The sequence below is a fragment of the Ovis canadensis genome, chromosome 3 (genome assembly GCF_042477335.2).
Source record: "Ovis canadensis isolate MfBH-ARS-UI-01 breed Bighorn chromosome 3, ARS-UI_OviCan_v2, whole genome shotgun sequence".
Lineage (NCBI taxonomy): Eukaryota > Metazoa > Chordata > Mammalia > Artiodactyla > Bovidae > Ovis > Ovis canadensis.
In genome coordinates, this window is record NC_091247.1 from 42,949,363 (window position 1) to 42,969,381 (window position 20,019).

At 43.5% G+C, this 20,019-nt stretch overlaps 1 long non-coding RNA gene across 1 annotated transcript; it reads right to left on the minus strand.

Moving 5' to 3' along the window:
• Positions 1-13,190: 13,190 nt before the first annotated feature.
• Positions 13,191-19,814, minus strand: LOC138436814 (uncharacterized). The gene is made up of 3 exons (XR_011255631.1): positions 19,726-19,814; positions 16,396-16,496; positions 13,191-13,417 (listed from the first exon to the last, which is right to left on the minus strand). It is a non-coding gene; the product is annotated as an uncharacterized lncRNA (long non-coding RNA).
• Positions 19,815-20,019: the final 205 nt, after the last annotated feature.

A 20,019-nucleotide genomic window follows, 5' to 3' on the forward strand; every position in this document is an offset into this window, starting at 1 on the left:
CTTGCTGATGGCAGCTTTGGGGAGCTGGGATGGCCCAGGACTGCTTTCCCTCCTCTTTCTCTTAGTTGTACCCTAAGACTGTGGTGCACAAATATCAGAGAACTTTCTTTTTCTTACAAGAAAGGTGTTCATTTTTCTCAGAGTTACCTGAGAAGTTTTTACCAGTTTAATGCCTCAGCCTTAATCCTGAAAAGGCTCTATCTCAGAACTCTCTTTGCCTTTGGCCATGAGCAGGCTCCCGAGATCCCCCCATAAGTCTTGCCCTGCCCTCCGGTGCTGTGAGGGTTGGAGGTCACAGGAGCACGGCCTGCCTCTGAATCTGGGCTCCCCAAGGGTCAGCTCTGCGGCCGGGGCTCCCTGCAGTGAACTGGTAGAGCATGGGGAGGGGGCTGTGTTCTCCCAGCTGGTGACTGGCATGGTGTTCCAGGCCCCTCAGCCTCCATCCTGGCACCACTGGGTCAGAGATCAATAGCTCAGCATCCACAACTCATTCCAGCAGATCAATTGGGAAGCTCTGCTGTAGAGCCTCTGCCCTCCAGCCCATGGTTTCCTCATCTGCAAAATGGAAGCATAACACCAACCACACTGGGTGGTTGAGCCCATGAGATTATCATGGAGGTAAAGTGCTCAGTACAGTGCCTGGCACACAGCAGGCAGTCATCAAAGCTGGTGCTTTCTCCTTGCCCCCTCCTCTATTTTGAAGTCCACTACTAAGGCCTGCAAGAACCATCTGATTTTCCAACTCTCAAATGGTATCATCTGTCAAACCTTGTAGAGAACTAGGATGAAGAGTGCCTTTCAGCCTTTCTTCTATTAAGAAAAAATTATCCTCTAAGGCAACGTTGCAAATCAGCTGTGCTGTGTGGTGTCACTCAGTTGTATTCAATTTTTGGCGACCCCATGGACTGTAGCCCACCAGGCTCTTCTATCCATGGAATTCTCCAGGCAAGAAGACTGGAGTGGGTCACCATTTCCTACTCCAGGGGATCTTCCCACTCCGAGTCACTTGTGTCTCCTGCATTGGCAGGCAGATTCTTTACCACTAGCGCCACCTCGGAAGCCAGTAAGTCAACTACACCTCAATCAAAAAAAGGAGAAGAGAACATTATCTAACGTCCTTCCCATGTTGCACGAGAGCATTTCTAACAAGCCCACCTGCAGGTTATCTGATGCTCTACAGAGAGGTTCTCTAAGCGTGGCACCTGGATCAGCATCTGAACCTGTTAGAAATGCAGATTATTGGGCTCTACCCGGGACAGATTGAATCAGAAACTGAAGTTGGGGCTCTGCAACCTGTGTTTTATAAACTATCTAGGACTGCTGCACTGGTCTGAGGAAACATAACTTTGTGCTTACAAAACTGCCTGAGACAAGTAGCTATACAACTGTTGGCTGTCACAAATTAGCATATGTAAATCTAAGACTGCGGTGATATATACATTGGAACCAAAGCCTCCAATCAGAGATCCAGTCAGAGGACTGGAGATCTCATTTTGCTGTGCTTAGTCACTCAGTCGTGTTCAACTCTTTGCTACCCCATGGACTGTAGCCCACCAGGCTCCTCTGTCCGTGGGATTCTCCAGGCAAGAATACTGGGGTGTGTTGACCTGCCCTCCTTCAGGGGATCTTCCCAACCCAGGGATCGAATTCATTCATGTCCCTTAAATCTCCTGCACTGGCAGGTGGGTTCTTTACCACTAGCACCCCTTGGGAAGCCCCTGGAGATCTCTAGCGGAAGCCTCAGGGCTACCACCAAACAGGCAGACAGAAGCCAGGAAGGCAGAGGGCGGCACAAGCCACATGTGGTTGTTAGGCAGAAGGAAACTGGAGGCAAGTCTGGATGAGACAGACTCAGCTGCATGAGGCCTTAAGATCATACCTAGGAAGGCTCCAAGCCACCTGGGACAGCTTCAGCCTTCTAGCTAAGACTCAGGTCTCAGGTGGGAAAGGGTACAAAATAGGTGAAGGGGATTAGGAGGGACAAATCTCCAATTATAAAAAAGTCATGGGGATGTAATCTACAGCATAAGAAATATGGTCAATAATAATGTAGTAACTTTGTATGAAGACAGACAGTTGCTAGACTTCTTGGTGATCATTTCATAATGTATATTTCATAATCATTTCATAAGGTATCATCTCATTTAATAATGTATGCAAATATCCAGTCACTACATAGTATACTATGTAGAAACTAAATTAAACTAACTTAATTAGCATAACTTAACTAACTTAATAAAACTAACTTAATAAAAACTTAATAAAACTAACTTAATAAAAAATAGGGAATTCCTAAGGACTTTGACCTTCCACTGCAGAGTGCGTGGGTTTGAATCCCAGTTGGCGAACTATGATCCCACATGTCATGTGGCCAAATAAATAAATAGATAGATATTTTTTAAAACTGATCTCATAGAAACAAACAAACAAAAACGAAAGAAAACAAAAGCTGAACAAGAAGACTGATCTCCACTGGCTGACACTTTTAAGTCCTGAAGATCCCAGGCTTACCTGTCTGTCATGTGCTGTCTCTCCCAGGTTACTGGTTGAGGCTCACTTCCCAAGCATCTCCTGGAGAAATCATGTTAATAGAAGAATCACTTTCTTAATGCTATGAAAGTTGTGCGTTCATCATACTTCAAATCATTGCCAACTAATGGGCTTCCTTGATAGCTCAGTTAGTGAAGAATCCACCTGCAATGCAGGAGACCCTGGTTCAATCGCTGGGTCGGGAAGTTTCACTGGGGAAGGGATAGGCTGCCCACTCCAGTATTCTTGGGCTTCCCCTGTGGCTCAGCCGGTAAAGAATCTGCCTGCAACGCAGGAGACCTGGGTTGGAAAGATCCCCTGGAGAAGGGAAAGGCTACCCACTCCAGTATACTGGCCTGGAGAATTCCATGGACTATACAGACTATACAGTCCATGGGGTCACAAAGAGTCAGACACCACTGAGTGACTTTCACTTTCAGTGAGCTAACACCACTGGTACTCCTTTATTTGAAAAAATTTATATATTGTTTTAAATTTTGATTGAGCTGGGTTTTATTATAGTGCACAGGCTTCTCTAGTTGTGGCACATGGGTTTAGTTACCCCCAGAATGTGGGATCTTAGTTCCCCAACCAAGAATGGGATCCTCGTCCCCTATGTTGGAAGGCAGGTTCTTAACCAGTGGACCACCAGGGAAGTCCCCATTGGTGTTCCTTTTAACTGACTTTATTGTTCTGTAACCACTGAAAAGTATTTAAAAGTTTTTGATTATTTTTTTAAGCACTGACTAGGCCAAGCTGGTAGTGTGGAAATGTGTTCTATTAATACTTGGTGAAAAAAGGGAGGGGAAATGGCTGAAGAGAGTGAGCCGGTGAGCAAGCCGGGAATTGTCAGGCACTGCGGCTGGGTATATCCAGCTTGGGCTGCCTAAAGGACTGACTGAGGAATAATTGGCAAAGCTCTGTGGGCTGAAGAGTATCTGTACAAAGCATGCATGATATATAAAAAGAGAGAAAGAAGGAAGCAGTAGAGACGCTCTTGAGGTTGTCTGGATTGGTATCGAGATATGGGTACCTATGAGAATTTGTGGAACAATCTTAAAAAGATCTTATAGTTTTCCAAATGCCTTTGTGTAACATTCCAGGGACAACACTTAGTGAGCTTTTGCTATGAGTGAGGTGTTAGGTCTACAAGGAGGACTTGAAAGTCCTCAAACAGCTCATGTTCTAGTTATTAGTATATAAACTCACCTGTATCTGGCCTATGGAATCCAAGTGAAATGTTTGCTGCAATCAGACTGATAGCATGTTGTAGATACATTTGCAGTGGAGAAGATTGGAAGATCAGCTTAATTTACCCTTTATAAAGCAGAATGCTGGGCGAAGCAATTGAGAGCACAAAGTCTGGAATCAAATTATCTGTTCATTAGCTGTGTGATCCTGAGCAAGGCATCTAACCTCTCTGTGCTTCAGTTTTCCTCATCTACAAAATGGGGATAATAATAGAACCTACCTGAGAGGGCAACTGTTCGAGTTAGTAAATAATATATATAAGGCACCTTGGAGAGATCTTGTGCTGTGTGCTTGGTTGATTGGTCGTGACTGACTCTTTGTGATCCTATGGACTGTAGCCCACCAGGCTCCTCTGTCCATGGGATTCTCCAGGCAAGAATACTGGAGTGGGTTGCCATGCTCTCCTCCAGGGGATCTTCCCAACCCAGGGATTAAACCCATGTCTCCTGCATTGCAAGCAGATTCTTTACCATCTGAGCCACCAGAGAGAGATCTTGACACTTAATAAACACTATTTGTGTTAGCCATCACTATCTTTAGTTTGTATCAATTTGGAGATCAACTTGAGAGGATATTTTACTCAGCCCTAGTTAAAGGAACGACAGCAGGGTGAGAAAATGGAGACGGCAAGGAGGTAGTTTTGCAAGGTCATTCAGTCAAGACATTGCTCTAGAAAAAAGTCCTGGTATCTTATGGAATCCCAGCACATCCTTTCTTGGTGAGTCAGAAACTGATTTTGGCGGGCTCTGTCCACAGGTTTATGTTCTGGCATGGTGCCCACACCTGTACCCCTTTGTGGTCTAACACCCCAGAGAAAAGTGGATGAACGCCATTCTCTAGACAAACCAAACAAGAAAGGAGCCATGTTAAGAAGAAAGTTTAATAAAACAACAATAACAACAAAACACACTTCATGGGGGAGCCCTGCAAATAGAAAGTCAGTCCTTGACAGCCATCCAGAGTGAGTTCCACAGCTGGGAGCCATCTGTCTGATAAGTCATTCAGAAAAGCTCCCCATCCTCAGGTCTTCAAAGATGAATGCCTATCAGCAAGAATGGCCCCAGCTGCGTGTAGAAGCCTCAAGGCCCTGACTTCTCTTCCTGGCTCTGATGTCCCTTCTGAAGTCATCCAGGCAAGTCACTTAGCCACTTAGTTTCCCTATCTGGGAAAAGGATAAACCATTCAGGTGCCTTTTGTTCCTCCTTATCTCCCTAGGGAGTCTAAGGTATCTGTGTACCTAGGAATCCTATCTAAAGTGTCCAGTGTTACAGAAACCAACAAAATGCCTGGCTGATTGACCCAACAAAATGCCTGGCTGGATTCATTGATGTTTCAGGAATTTGAATAACTGGAGGATGTGGGAGTACATGTTGGGTCTGGCCCAGTCTTGTGTGATACTCATCTAGTGATATAAACAAGGGAGAAAATCGTGAACCTATCCTTTCCAAAAGACACTATTCTGAAGACACTATCCTCTGGTTCCTGAACCTATACATGGCACATTCTTGCTCACTCCTAAATGGAAATAATTTCTGTCCTTTGCTCTACCCACTGTGCCCAGTAAGAGAAACGTGAGGCTGCTGCTGAAACCAGTGTGGCTTGGAAACAACCTTATTATAAGCCAAGTCTTCCAAGTTTTGAAGCCACAGGGTGTGTCAACAGGCACCCACCCACGCCTTTTTACCACTTCAATGGAAAGCAAGCTTAGCCAGAATTAGAGGATTTGAAGCAACCAAAGAAAGTTAAAGCCAAAGAGAAACAGAGTGGGATTGTCTTAGTGGTCTGCTTTCAGACCTCTTTACACTCCTGCCTGATCAAACAATACGTCGCTTAACGATGATTCGGACTTTATCTGGCAGTGTAGCAGTGTTAGTCGCTCAGTCATGTCCGACTCATTGCAATCCCACGGACTGTAGCTCACCAGGCTCCTCGGTCCACGGAATTTTCCAGACAAGAGTACTGGAGTCGGTTGCCATTCCCATCTTCAGGGGATCTTCCTGACCCAGGGATCAAACCCAGGTTTCCTGCATTTCAGGAAGATTCTTTACTGTTTGAGCTACAAGAAAGACCTTCAGAGTTACCTGGGGAGCCTATTAAAATTCAGATTGCTGGGCCTACCTTAGTAATTTTGGATTCAGAAGGTCAGAGGGACCTCAAAAATTGCCTGTTTCCTACAGATTTGAAAGAGATGCTAGCACTGTCCATCCAGGGAATCACATTTGGAGAACCACTAGGTCAAAAGGTATATTTTTACAGGTGAAAAATCTTATGTTGTGTCCAGTTAGGGTGACCAGGTATCCTGGTCTTCTTGGGACTGAAAGTTTTCCTTGAATTCAGGACTTTTCAGTGATGAAAGTGGGATGCTTCTGAGCAAACGAGGATGGTACGTTACCCTAAAAATAGAAGAGATGCCGACGTCCTATCTTTTTAAAGTTTGGATTAATTCAGGAGGCTAACTAGTTAGTTAAAAATTTATACTAAGTCCCAGAGGCCACATATGGGGATATTAGACAAATTCAAGAGAACAGTTGTAGTTTTTGTCCTCAAAACATTTCCAAGATGAGTAACACATTTTTATTGACTGCCTACTTATCTGCTGGGTATTGGCAGGGGGTGGGGATGGTATACTGGTACATAAGATAACACATTTCTGATGCTGGGAAAGATTGAGGACAGGAGACAAGGGCATCAGAGGATGAGATAGCTGGATGGCATCACTGATGCAACAGCCATGAACTTGGGTAAGCTTCAGAAGATGGGGAGGGACAGAGAGGCCTGGCGTGCTTCAGCTCATGGTGTCACAAAGAGCGGACATAACCGGGTGACTGAACAGCAACAAGATACACATTGCACCTGCCCTCATGGAGCCGACTATCTAATGGGGAAAACAGTGAGCCCAGTGAACAAAGGTGAAATGGAAGTAATTTGCACCCTGAAGTAGAGTTATAAGGCTTAATCGAGTTAATGTCTGCAGACTACAAAAGGGAACAGTATGTTACAATTATTATAATCACATGACCCAAATCTTCTGAAAAGTCCTGATTTATGAGATCATATTTCCCAGTTTTGTTTTTTTTTTTCCCAGAGAGAAAAAAAGTGCCAGGAAGATAGAAAGCAGGAGAACTGAGACTTCGTTCTGGCTGGGCTATTCACTTCCGTTTGACGTTGAAAGGGTCATTAATGTCTTTGCTCCTCAATTTCCACGTAAGAATCAGATGAAATATTATTGTGGAAACACTTTCAATATCAACAAACTGATTTATCTGGAAGGCAATTTATTTGGAAAGATATCACATGAATTCAAGTATCACAAATTCCCTACTGCAGCAAAAGTATTCAAATCAGAGTAATTATCAAGAACTGTGGTTCTTTTATGGGAATGTTTTTAAAAATATAGAGAAGCCTTCTTGTTCTTTAGTTACTAAGTTGTGTCCAATGCTCTTGTGACCCCATGGACTGGAGCTTGCCAGGTTCTTCTGTACATGGGATTTCCCAGGCAAGAATACTGGAGTGGGGTGCCATTTCCTTCTCCAGGGGGTCTTCCTGACCCAGGGATCGAACCCAAGCCTCCTGTATGGCTGGCAGATTCTTTACCACTAAGCCACTATGGAAGCCTATATAGAGCCTAGGTGAGTAAAAGTTTTCACTTTAAAGGAAGGAGTTTCATGCTTTAAGATGAGAGTTTTCTGAGGACAAGGGGAAATTTTTTGAAGACTTGAAAATTTGCACCACTCTATTTGAATTCAAATTTCTAAAGCCAGAGATTCTAACAAATACCTAAGTGGAATTAGGGAGAAAAAAGCACGTCTAATGTGTCTTCTATTTTTTCATCTTAAAAAATGTGTTTTTTGTAAAGTTGAAAGCTATTTAAGTACATTTTCTAAGGCTTCCTTTTTTCTTCACTGGGTATATGTATGTGCAGGCATTCTAGGTATATAAAGATATATATCTGAATCATGTTATCCCCTGCTGTCAACAATTAAGTAGCTTCCCAGGTGGTGTAAGTGGTAAAGAATCCGCCTGCCAATGCAGGAGACACAAGAGAGGTACGTTTGATCCCTGGGTCAGGAAGATCCCTTGGAATAGGAAATGGCACCCCACTTCAGTATTCTTGCTGGGAGAATTTCATGAACAGAGGAGCCTGGCAGGCTACAGTCCATGGGGTCACAAAGAGTCAGACACAATTGAGCATCTGAGCATGGCCCTTAAATTAAGGATGAAATTACCCTGGACTAAGGATTGTCAACTCTGGCTGCTTTAGCTGGGGGACCCTAAAAAAAGAAGACAACCAGTATACCTACCTAGTCCCTCCTCCGACTGAATCAGAACCTTTATGGGTAGTGCCTGGATACTACAATTTGTAAAAGCCACGTGAAAAAAAAGGTGGGGGTACTTCCCTGGTGGTTCAGTGCCTAAGACTCCAAGCTACCAATGCAGGGAGCCCTAGCTCAGTCCCTGGTCAGGGAACTAGATCCCACATGCCACAGCTAAGACCCGGGGCAGCCGAATTAAAAAGAAATAACTGAGAAGCCATGTGATCTGGTGCTTGTTGCCTCTCTGATTGCCCCTGCCACTGCCCTCTCCTCCCTGGCTCTGCTCAGCCTCCCTGGCCAAGTCCTCAACCCTGGACGTAGTCCAAGGCTTTTGCACCTGCTGCTCCTCCATCTTGGCTTAAGTTTTCGTTCCCTGACCTGTCAGCATCATACCAAATTGCTTCAGTGCACATGCTCCTAGCACCAGGCCCTGGCCTCCTTAGCCCATCTCATGGCTGCCTTGCACACTTACCTGTGAGATCCTTGAGATTAGAGGCTGGTTGGTTTCTGCTCAGTATGTTTTCCCAAGCTCCAGTGAAGTGCTTGACAAAAAGAGGCGCTCAGTGCTGATATCAAAAGTGGAAGATGAATGATAGGATGGAAACAGTCCAATATTTTATGTCATGGGCTTTAAGAGATTAAAATATATATTATATAAATAAATATAATATGAAATATATATATTTTAAGTCATATGCAAATCTAAAGAAGTATTGTCATAAAACATTGAACTTCATTTAATCTTAGCTACAGCTTCCCCAGCCAAGCTTCAAAGACAAGCATCATTTGGAAAATAAAACTACAGAACTAATATAACGAGCCATATCCTGTTGAGAGTTATTTTGGGAGGTGCCTACAAAAGGAGGGTTGTCTGCTGCCTTTTCAAGGCCACGATAGGGATCCATAGTTTGAGGCCTCCCTTCCAGAGAGATTGTCTGAAAAAAGAGTTAGGCCTCATGGTAACTACATGCAAATCCCGGTTCAGCTCTCATCCTGCTTCCAGGGGGGCCTGACTGTTAGTTGGTCAGTTAGTTCATAAATAATGTACGCATGCATCCTCAGTCCCTCAGTCATGTCTGACTCTTTTGAGACTCCCTGGACTGTAGCCCGCCAGGCTTCTCTGTCCATGGGATTTCCAATATTCAGCAAGAATACTGGAGTGGGTTGCCATTTTCTTCTCCAGGGGACCTTCCTGACCCTGGGATTGCATCCAGGTCTCCCGCGTCTCCTGCATTGGCAGGTAGACTCTTTACCGCTGAGCCACTAGCTGTTCCTAAATCCAAAAATGCAAATTGACTGTGACTTCGGTTCACATATTCATAGCTTGAAACCTCAAGAGCTTGAGTCTGCCATAGCTGCTGCTGTAAGCCTCTGAAAAAAGCCAAAGCTGCTCATCTTTAACAATTAAACTGTTAAGCCACAAAACAGAGAACTGGGTTCAGATCCTACTTCTACCTCTAATTACCAGTGAAAGACTTTATGCAAGTTACTTAACCTTTCTCTACCTAGTTTTCCTTGTTCCTAAAAAGGGTTTAATATTAATAGTACCGTCTCTCATGGGATGGTTGGTAGGCTAAATGAATTAATACACATGACATCCTTAGAACAGTACCTGGCACATAGTAAATACTCAATAAATATTAGTGACTATCCCTGTTGTTAGCATTTCAAGCACAGCTTAGACGAGGAAGAGGTTCCTGGGGCGGGGCGGGGGTGGGGGGGCGCTTTCTACCGCATGCCAAGCCAAGCGCCTGTTCACCAGGGAATTTCAATCTGAAAGGAAAGGAAGACAATCTGTTTTGCTTGCAGCTACCAGGAGCAGAGCTCCAAACTGAAGGAGAAAGCCCCCAGGCTTTTAACTAGGGTAAATATGTGCCAAGAGAAATGCGTTTCACTTGGATTATGCCACCAGAAAAAAGGGAGGGGGTGATTATATGACCTACAGATGCCCTTAGCTTTTAGTCAAGATGAATGTGAAAAGGAAGTATTGATAAAAGCCATTTCCTGCAGCTCATCCCAACATCGATGCCTAGCATTTGTACCACATTTTGTATAGAGCGGAGCTCTCTATTTCTTTTTATTTGCTTTGAGCAGAGGAGAAGCAATCCCACACAAAGGAAAGAGTGCCAAAGGGAAACCAGAGGCTGGAATTCCCGGTTTAGTGTGACACCCACCTTCTCTGGACCTTGGTTTTCTCATCTATAAAGTGTAGAAGATGAGTTTAGTGCACCCCAAGGTCCATTCCAAGAGCAAAAGAAAAATACTCAAAAAGATTTAAACTTTACAGGAAGGGGGATTAAGCTGTAGAAAAGAAAGCCAAGGTGAGTGGGGATGTGGGAAAGAGGGTAGGTTAGGGATACAGGAGTAGGTTGCAGGATCTCCTACAAAAGGAGTGTTGTCTGCTGCCTCCTCAAGGCCACAGCTTTGCAGCTTTCCAGCTTTCCCTATAGTCAGCTGCTGTGAGACGCAGGTGTGGGCAGCATGGGGAAGCTGGGGATGGAATGGGGGCTGGAGGAGCTCTGTAAAGTTCTGCTGTAATCACGCTGTTTTTTCTTTACCCTGCCATGATTTGTTATACATGCATAACTTGGGGAATAAACTGGTCTCGGTTCTGACCTGCCCCAAAACTGAGAACAAGAGCTCTTGGCTCAGAATTTAGTCAAGTCCCTTCCAGGAAGTTCAGGAGGTAAGAAAGTGTCCATTCAGAGGTACCTGGCTCCTTTCTTAACCCTAGGATCTTGTATTACCTCTGAGAATTCATGCTTGTCTATAAGAGGGGAATGTGAAGTGTGTGTATATGTCTGTATCTAGGAGATCCAAAATCACCCACCTACATTTATACAATGGAATATTACTCAGCCATAAAAAGGAATGAATATAAGTCAGTAGTAGTGAGGTAGATGAACCTAGAGTCTCTTATACAGAGTGAAGTAAGTCAGAAAAAGAAAACAAACATATATTATTGCATATATAAGGAATCTAGAAAAATGGTACTGATGATCCTAGTAGGGAACAGACTTGTGGACACAGCAGGGGAAGGTGAGGGTAGGACAAACGGAGAAAGTGGCGCTGACATATATACACTATTGTGCGCAAAATAGATAGCGGTGTTGGTGGTTTAGTCACTAAGTTGTGTCCAACTTGGGAAGTTGCTAAATAGCACAGCGAGCCCAGCCTGGCGCCCTGTGATGACATAGAGGGTGGGATGGGGGGAGGGAGGGAGACTTAAGAGGGAAGGGATGAAGTGAAGTGAAGTGGCTCAGTCGTGTCCGACTCTTTGTGACCCCATGGACTGTAGCCCACCAGGCTCCTCTGTCCATGGGATTCTCCAGGCAAGAATACTAGAGTGGGTTACCATTTCCTTCTCCAGGGGATCTTCCTGACCCAGGGATTGAACCCGGGTCTCCCACATTGGAGGCAGACGCTTTAACCTCTGAGCCACCAGGGAAGCTTATATATGTAATTATGACTGATTCACATTGTTGTACAGCAGAAACCAACACAAAATTGTAAGTAAAGCTATTTTCCACTAATTAAAAAAAAATAAAATCACCCACTGAAATTGTCAGGAGAATGATGGGAAAAGCTAAATGTCAGCTTAGTGAGACTATGCCCATTCCCCACACAAACACCCATTCCCTGCCCCTTGGACCCCAGAAGGAGAGACAGAGAACAGGCCACATGCCCCAGGTAGTCACTGGTCCAAGGAGGATGAGAGACACATGAAACATAGCTGAATCCAACCTGGTGCTTGGATCCCAGAGTGAACAGCCAGCCTAGCTCAGTTAAGCCAAGCCAACCCATAGACCTATGAGCATGCAAATAAAGGACTATTGTTCGAGCTTCAGGATAATTAGTTAGACAGCATAACTGTGGTGGTAGCAAACTGATACACCACTTTATGTCATAGGAACCCAACTCTAGAAAAGGGGGAGAAGGATAGAGGCTGACGCTTTGAAGTTACACAAACAGCTATTGTTGTCGTTCAGTCGCCCAGCTGTATCCAACTCTTTGTGACCCCATCGACTGCAGCATGCCAGGCCTCCCTGTCCCTCACCATCTCCCAAAGTTTGCCCAAGTTCATGTCCATAGCATTGGTGATGCCATCCAGCCATCTCATCTTCTGGTACCCTCTTCTCCTTCTGCCCTCAATCTTTCCCAGCATCAGGGACTTTTCCAGTTAGTCGGCTGTTAACATCAGATGACCAAAATACTGGAGCTTCAGCTTCAGCATCAGTCCTTCCAAAGAGTATTCAGGGTTGATTTCCCTTAAGATTGACTGGTTTCATCTTCTTGCTGATCTCCTTGCTGTCCAGGGAAGTTTCAGAAGTCTTCTCCAGCACCACAGTTCTAAGGCATCATTTCTTTGGCACTCTGCTTTCTTTACATAAGCAGTAGGTAACTATTTTATCTGGTAAGCTATGCTGATTCACTCATTCACTTATTCAGTCATTCAAAAGATATATAATAAGCCACCTTTCTATTGAAGGACGGAGGAGAAGGGGATGACAGAGGATGAGACGGCTGGATGGCATCACCAACTCAATGGACATGAGTTCGAGTAAACGCCGGGAGATGGTGATGGACAGGGAGGCCTGGCGTGCTGCAGTCCATGGGGTCGCAAACAGTCGGACACGACTGAGTGACTGAACTGAACTGAATAAGCCACCTACTATGTTTTACACACTGGGAACAAAACAGTGAATAAAACAGATGGAAATCCCTGCTCCATCGAGCCTGTATTCCACGGAGCGTGTATGTGAGATGCATTTCCTACAGGCGTCCATGAGCAGAGGAAATGGTTTCAGAGCGTCTCTACCTTGGCGCAGCCAACTCATTTGCATTTGTTTAGCTATTACACCACAGGCTTTTAGCCATTCAGGCAACCCAACTTAGTTCCCTTCTCTACTTCTCTTTTGAAAGGAATGACTTGCCCTGAGTTCCTACTATTTGACAAGCACTAAAGCTACATCGCTTTTAATCGTGACAAAATCTTTAGAGTGAGGTTAACAGTACAGATTTCCCCCACTCTCCAAAAGGAGAGTGTTTGTGAAACCTTTCGTAAGTCGAAATGGTGTAAAGCAAAGAAGCAATTACCTTAGAATGCATCTTGCTAACAGATATAGAGTAAATGGAGATAAAGCACAGATGCTCAGAGACACAACTAAAAGCAGTGGGGCTGGATGCTGAGATGCTGAGATGCTGAGAGTGGTTCCCAGGAAAGGAGCTTGGTGGTTTCACTGCTGCTGTTTGAGGTGCCTTGCCTCTCCGCTGGCTCCAGCAAAACCAATGTTGAATGCCTTTTTCACTTTTTACCTTTTTGTCTGAAAAATGAAAATCCTCTTCAGATTTCTTGCAGTTATAGAAAACAGTACTAATGTAGGTCTTTTGTAAAATTGAAGGGGCATAAAAGCAAACTTTCCAAAAGTAGGGGATACATGTATTCTCATTATCTGCTTCAGGAAAGAGATGAGAAAGGTCAAGTCACACAGCTGAGAAAGACCTGGGATTTGAACCAGCTATGGATAGCTACAAAGTCCTCTTTGGATGAACCTTATTGTCTCTCATAAGTCTGACATTGCCCTGGAGGGTTTTAGACTAAAAGAAAATGTTCTCTAATGTTAGATGGTGTAATGAAAATGGTGGTTTCTGGTGACACCTCTATGACTTCATCTTTTCTGACTAAATAAATTAGTTTCTTTTTTTCCGATTCATATTTCATGAGCACATGTGGTTTAAGCCAACTAGAAATTCTTGAAATGGCTACACATCTCAGAACATGGAATCCTAACTAGAGCTTCAAATTTCTGGTCCAGAATCTAATCCCAAACCCTACTCCAAGAAACAAAAACAAAAGACAAAGCAACAGAAAACTGTTTGCCCTGGAATAATAATCTTAGAAGTCAAAATGAATAATCAAATATTAACGATAATGGCTCTATGGACCAATTTGAACATTAAAAACAGTGACAATAAAGGATTATAACACTGAACAAAACAATAAGGAAAAGGAATCTAGAATTCAAAGTTAAACATTTTTAAAAGGTGGGATGGGATGCTTTTTCAACAAATAAATGATAGATAATAAGTGTAGAAGGAATGAAATAATCAGAATATTACCATTTTGCAACCACTGATGAAATAATGAATGCTTTGAGCAAAGATTATCAATAGTTGCTAAGCCACTGGGTAAAATGTTTGGGGAGAACAGGATATTTCTTGGTCTCAGAATACTACTTCTCTTTTATCCTTCATTACTGACAAAGGGTAAAAAGTACCTTTACAACAGAAATATCTGATGGGCACCACCAAAACCAAGCAGTCAAAATTAGCATCACCAATAACAGGGCAAATTGACATACACCTCCTGAGGACTTGCAATGGGAAATCCCCAAAATGTCCATGTTATGTTCTTGCCAAAAAGTATTTATCCAGAGTGCCTGATCACAAGGAAACAATCTGGCAAGTCCAGGTTTAAGCCATTCAAAAGGACAACTGGTCTGGAATCTTTAAAAATGTCAATGTTGCGAAAGACAAACAAGAACAACAGATGAGGAGACTGTTCTAAATGGAAGGAAACCAAAGAGCTATGGCAAACAAGTGCAAAACAATGGAACAGTTGATCCTTGATTGGGTTGAGGGTGAGGGGCATGGAATGGGAAAGACTTTTAAAGATATTTCTGGAACAACTGGAAAACTTGGGACTTTCAGATAATAATATTTCACTAATTTTAGATTTTCTGGCTGTGATAATGCGATTGTGTTTTATAAGAAAATGCTTTTAACCTTTTGGAAAAGCATGATGAAGTGTTTGCAGTGAAGTATCAAGTTGTCTGCAGTTTACTTTCAAAAGGTTTACCATGTATGTGGATGTGGATAGTGAAGGGGTTCAGAACCAGCCTCCTCGAAATGCACCATTTCACCATGCAAATTATTTTGAGCTGAAGATAATGGATACCCAAAAGACAAAGGAAGAACTTTTTACCTCCCCTTAACTGCCTAAAAGAATGTGGATAGAAGGCCTGGCTCAGAGACAGCTATTACCAGAGATAACTTTCATCTAAATGACCTATCTGTCCAGCATGTGTGCGTGCTAAAGTCGCTTCAGTTGTGTCTGACTCTTTGCAACCCTATGGACTGTAGCCCCCCAGGCTCCTCTGTCTGTGAGATTCTCAGGGAAGAATACTGGAGTGGGTTGCCATGCCCACCTCCAGGGGATCTTTCCGACCCAGGGATCGAACCTGCATCTCTTATGTATCCAGCACTGCCAGGCGGGTTCTGTACCACTAGCACCACCTGGGAAACCCATTTGTTTGGCAGGGCAACCACCTAATTGCCAAACATCTGCTCTTCTTGCTGTCCTGAAACTTACCCCCCTCCCTTTTGAAGTCCCAGGCCCCTATCCCATTACTTATCTCAGGGTGGCGTCTAAGCTTACAACCACTCTTGCCCTCAGGTGTCAGATTCTTATGGGGGTCCCATGTGTATGTAATTAAATTCATTTTGCTCCTGTTAATCTGTCTTACATTAATTTGATTAGTAGACCAACCAAAGAATCAAGAAGAGTAGAGGAAAAAATTTTCCTCCCCAACATTAGATAGATAGATAAACAGATAGAGAATAGACAATCTCAAGTATGAAAGAAGAAAAGAGAAGGATAGAAAAGGAAAGCAAATGTTAACAACTGTTAATCTAGGTGAAGAATCCATGGATTTCATTGCTTTTCCGTTCAACTTTATTGTGTTTTTTAAAATTCAGAAAAAAAATGAGGGGCAAAAAATAAAGGTGTTGGAACAGAAGACATCTCCATTCCTTACCTTGCTGGCATTTGAACAATGCCAGGATCTGAAACAGATCATCCTTGGAAGATGTGTTCCTGTCTGAAGCCCTGGGTCAGGTCAACTGTCCTCACTGCAAACCCACACTGAATGTCTAGCATTTTAGTTCTGTGCCCTTGAAAGCTGACCATAGGGCGCTGGCTCCTTCCTTGAATCTGGGTCATCATGATGACTGTCTGGGGCTGGCTTTGACAAGACAAGAGTATATTGGGCATTGCTGGGAGACTGTGAAGGGTGAGTCAGGAAAAGGAGGAGATGAGGGGGCAGAGAGATGGGATGTTTGCAGCCAGGAAACAGCTCAGGGAATGTGTGGGAAATGTGGAGGAGGGGAGTCTGGAAAAGGATGAAGGAGCAGAGCCTTATCTAAAACCACTTTCATACAAACATAGCAGCGGAAGGCTTATTCAGTATTGTTTATTTACCTACCACAGGTTCCCACTGTGAAGTAGGCAGGCACCACTTACCTGCATTTCCTCATCCTGCAGGTAAGCATAATTCCTTCCATATTCTTTCATCCAAGCCATCCTTTCCTTACAAACAGCTGGTCTTCTTCAAGTTAATGTGCCTAAAGGAAGGAACAAAAAACTTTAGCGTTGGCAGACGTGTGGAGGCAGATGGTAGGAGGGCACAGATAAAAACAGGAAGACCATTTTAGAAGTTTTACAGGTATCCCAGTGATGGGTAATGGTGGCCTGGACCAGGGGGTTACAGGAGAAGTGGTCTGAGGCAGTCAAACTCTGGATGCAGTTGCAGACCGAAGTCAAGTGTCACACTGCTGCGTGGCCTACAAACATCACCAGCCCCTCCAAAGTCCCTTCAGCATCCCTGTCTCTGTGGTTTACATTCTTCATTAACTGAAGGGTTTGGTTTTTAGAGCCACAAAGGAATTGGAGTAGACAGTTGAAGGCAAATCCATCTTTGATCCTGGAAACTCAATTCAAAGAGCATGCTTTCTGATAAAGATGAGTCAGCAACCTCAGAGGAAGTTGGATTCAGCTCAACAAAAGTTTCCACCTTCTCCAGGAAGCCTTACTTCGCAATGTGATGCCTGCCTCCTATGTCAAAGGCAGTCTCATCTATACCAATATCTTATCTGACATGAGTATCATACTTGACCAATGTTTTACACTATTTGGAGAGGTCTCTCCTAACTCCTGGACTAGATCACACTCCCTGTTCTATTTTCCCATAGTGTCTTAGTCTTCCCCTGTCATAATTCTCACTATAGTTTGTTGTAGGTATTTGTTTAATTATCTGAGCTTCCCAGGTGGCTCAGATGGTAGAGAATCTGCCTGCAATGTGGAAGACCCAGCTTCAATTCCTGGGTCAGGAAGATCCCCTGGAGAAGGGAATGGCAACCCACTCCAGTATTCTTGCCTGAAGAATTCCATGGACAGAGGAGCCTGGTGGTCTACAGTCCATGGGGTCACAACGACACGACTGAGCGATTAACACTGAATTTGCCTTTCTAGCTAAATTGAAAAGCTTTATGAGGAAAAGAGAATGCTATACCCCTGGTACCTAACATAGTGAATTCTTGAATTCTATTCAAGAATAGAATTTATCCCTACAAGTGAATGAATAAATAATTAGTAACTTTTAATTTTCAAAACAACTCTTGCCAGGTGGGTATTATTGTCTCCACTTCATCAATGTGGGGAAGGAGCTATTGGAAGATGGTCATCACAAAGTTAGTTAGTGGAAGAACTAACTGGCAGTGGTAACCAGGTCCCAATCCTCTCCATCACAGTCTACTTGGAACCTAGAAGAAACACCCATTCATTTAGTTACACACTTTTTGATTATTCCTTACATATCAAGCTTTACTTCGGGACTATATGCTCATGGAGGACATACTAAAAGGAGTAAGATTCATGTTCAGATGTGGGAAACAAGAAGCAGAGAAATGGACATGCAGATACTTAATTGCATTATAGGGTAGTCAGTACCAAGGGCTCTCCTAGGAGGAATGTCTAAATCTGCCTGGGTGAGGGAAGGTTTTAATGGGTCCATTTCATTTGGGTTTGGGGGAAAAAAAAAAGTATTTATCTAGGAACAGAGCAGTAAAGGTTATTAAAGGATAAAGCTCATCACTGGCATCTCCAAAGTTGAATAACTTCATTTCCAGCTCTGTTACTGACTCTCCATCCTACTCAAGTCCCAGAAGCTGGCTTCAGGAAATGGAGGAGTCAGTCCCAGGACTCTAGGCTTGCTTAACTCAAAAATAGTCAACACAACAGGAGACCCACAGTGCAGAGCCAGGGTGTGTTATAGGGCTCACCTACGTGGGCCAGCATACATAGATTAAAACATCACCTATATGAATGACATTCGTTGGATTCAGGCAATGCTCAACTCTCACCATCACACATGTGGCTCCAACATCTCATTTCAATTGATATATAAAATTTATTTTTGCTATAAATAAAAAAGTAGGTCATCAGGTCATCTGACATGGAATAAAGTGAGTTACAACTTGCTGTGAGTAATAGAGCACTAGAGCAAGGGAAGACCACTGGTTTATTGAAACCTAGGAAAAGTCTTCTCCTAAGAATATAACACCAGCCAGGGCAGTCAACCATCCTTCTGAGATGTGGCGCTGAAGGCAGCCGAGAGACAAATGTTAATCTGTGAGCACTGTCATACCACACTAGGAATTAGGGACCAAGGGGCAGCTATTACCATAAATAGTTAATTGACAGGAACTTTTAAAATAAGAAGGCTTAGTGATCATATTTACATTTTAGAAAGATAATGGACAACAGTATGTTAGGGGAGCAAAGGACAGAGGCGGGGAGATTGTTGAGAAGGTTAATGAAAAAAAATACCGTGAGAGATGATGAGGCATCTATCCGGTTAATGAGAATGAAGAGGAGGAAATGGATTCAGAAACTATTTAGGAAATACAGTCATCAAGACCTGGATGACTAATCACATATCAGGGGTAAGAAAATAGGAAGAGGAGAGGATGACTCCTGAGTTTCTGACTTGGGAAAGTATTTGGATGGTGGTTAGAAGAAAAGAGAGAGGGGGAGAGAGAAAGAGAATCCTTTGTGTGTGTATGTGAGTGTGTTCATCTTTGTAACTGTTGAAGTGATTGTGGACCACAGACATAGGTTTACAGTAGGTAGCTGGATATATGATCTGCAATTTAGGAGAAATTACCTGTTTATGCCTGTGGCTGATTCATGTTGATATAGGGCAGAAACCAGCACAATATTGTAAAGCAATTATCTTCCAATAAAAAAAGTAATCATTTAAAAAAAATTCACCACATTTACTTTATCTCTCATGCATATTTATTATTACATACTTTAGTATGAAATTGAATTGAATTGAGCATGGGCTGTAGCCTATCAGGCTCCTCCGTCCATGGGATTCTCCAGGCAAGAGTACTGGCATGGGTTGCCATTTCCTTCTCCAGGGGATCTTCCCAACCCAGGGATCAAACCCTGGTCTCCCGCATTCGAGGCAGATGCTTTAACCTCTGAGCCCCCAGGGAAGCCCACAAAAAAAAAAAAAAAAAATTCAACTTTCCCTTACGGTACTTGTTGATTATCGGTCTCATGCCGGTATTTAGCCTTAGATGGAGTTTACCACCCACTTTGGGCTGCATTCCCAAGCAACCCGACTCCAGGAAGAAAAATACTTATTTGGCTATGCCAGGTCTTAGTTGCAGCATGTGTGTCTAGTTCCCTGACCGGGGATTGAACCTTGGCCCCCTGCATTGGGAGCGTAGAGTCTTAGCCATGAGACCACCAGGGAAGTCCAACAAATACAGGAAGTTTACTTACCTCCTCTGTTATCCAGGCCAGAACACTGGAGTGGGTAGCTATTCTCTTCTCCAGGGATCTTCTCAACCCAAGGATCGAACCCGGGTCTCCTGCACTGCAGGAAGATTCTTTACTCTCTAAGCCACCAGGGAAGCCCCACTTTAGTATGTACTTCCTTAAAATAAGGATCTTCTCTTACATAACCATAGTACAATCATCAAAATCAAAATATTAACATTGATCCAATGTTATTATTTAAACTATAACTTTTGCCAGTTGTCTCACTCCCGGGCTTTATCACAAAGAAAAATATAT